The sequence below is a fragment of the Poecilia latipinna genome, unplaced genomic scaffold, assembly GCF_001443285.1.
Source record: "Poecilia latipinna isolate Pla-1442-1.1 unplaced genomic scaffold, P_latipinna-1.0 Scaffold7831, whole genome shotgun sequence".
NCBI classification, from domain to species: Eukaryota; Metazoa; Chordata; class Actinopteri; order Cyprinodontiformes; family Poeciliidae; genus Poecilia; species Poecilia latipinna.
In genome coordinates, this window is record NW_015120447.1 from 87 (window position 1) to 1539 (window position 1453).

The window sequence follows — 1453 nt, forward strand, 5'->3', positions numbered from 1 at the left end:
TACGTTTTCAGTCACGGGAGTCGAATTCTGTCGAATGCGGAATCCTTGGAGGGGGAGAGTGGCAGTGCGGGGCAGCGGGCGGGCGGGAGGTGTTAACAACTCTACTTAGCATACGAATAGCCTAGCATATGCAAAGGCGCTTCAGCAGACCCATGTGGATTCTCAGTCATTGGATGAAAAACAATGACATCACAGTTCATCATTGACATGTGATTGGTTGGTTGATGTGTGCCCATTGGACAGCACTTATGACTTTATAAATAAACCCCACCCCAATCATTAATATTTTTAATGCTGTATTTTACAAAATCTATATAAAAATAAACGCTGTATTGTATAAGCATTTGATATTGCTTATATGCAACATGTTCATATATGAGGAACATAAAAGAGATAAGTTTGTTTTCTTTATTTCATTTTATTTTTTTACTGTTTGCACACAAAATAAGACATAAATACTTGTCCATTTCTGGACCATCTGGCAGTGTTTTTTTGTCCAAACATGATCAAACATTATGCTGCGTTCAGGACAGGCCCAACATCTCTCCTGTAGCATAGACCTGACGTCTCTTCCTGTAATGTAGTCCTGATGTCACTGAGCTCCTGGTTGGAGGAACTTGGGGTCCATCCTGACACCGCCTCATAGCTGCCATCCTCCCAGAATGCCACCTCCTCTGCTGCCAGTACTCTCTGCCTTCCTCCATCAGCTGTTAATACAGAACAGACAATCATTATGAGCTACAGGCATCTTTTAGTCATTATGAAACTACAGTGAAATTGTTTGGCAACTTCCAGCTTAGTATGCACACATAAGACATTAAAACAAAGAAAGAAAAAAACACATTAATACATTCTTACAAAAAATAAAAACTTTAATGAAAAAGAGAAAACACTTGGAAACAATTGGAAGAAAAAATAATTAAAAGCAGTTGGTAATAAATAGTAAAACATAGTTCAACAAACTCTGAGGCAGATAATTTGCTTTGATGGATTTTAATAAATCACAGTGCTTTAATCATTCAAGGAATTGTGACATCTCTAGATTAGTAATAAATCTTACCTGCATCTTTATTTAGCTACATCCAGATGACTGGCAGTAGGTCCTGGATGCAGCTGGAAAACATTTTTGTGCATTGTCAATACATAGCATAATTACATTATGTACATAAACAATATTGAAGCATAAAATATCATCAACATTCTAAAATAGTAGATACTCACACACAGTTGCATCTCTGTCCTCATCACGGACATCAGGACGTTCCTGAAGAGTCTGATTGACACAAATGTGACTCCCATTCTGTGGAGTCTGTGGAAATAAATGTAAAATTAAAAAAATATTGTAGCAAATATATCGCTTTCTCAAAAATACATAAGTAAATAAGTTAAAATTATTCTCAACCAACCATTATACAGTCGGGAATCAACGCAGTGACTGTACATAATACATACC

General features: G+C 36.8%; 1 long non-coding RNA gene across 1 annotated transcript; it reads right to left on the reverse strand.

Moving 5' to 3' along the window:
• Positions 1-1071: 1071 nt before the first annotated feature.
• Positions 1072-1392, reverse strand: LOC106944287 (uncharacterized). Its single transcript, XR_001424195.1, has 2 exons — positions 1222-1392; positions 1072-1113 (listed from the first exon to the last, which is right to left on the reverse strand). It is a non-coding gene; the product is annotated as an uncharacterized LOC106944287 (long non-coding RNA).
• Between the last annotated feature and the right edge of the window lie 61 nt (positions 1393-1453).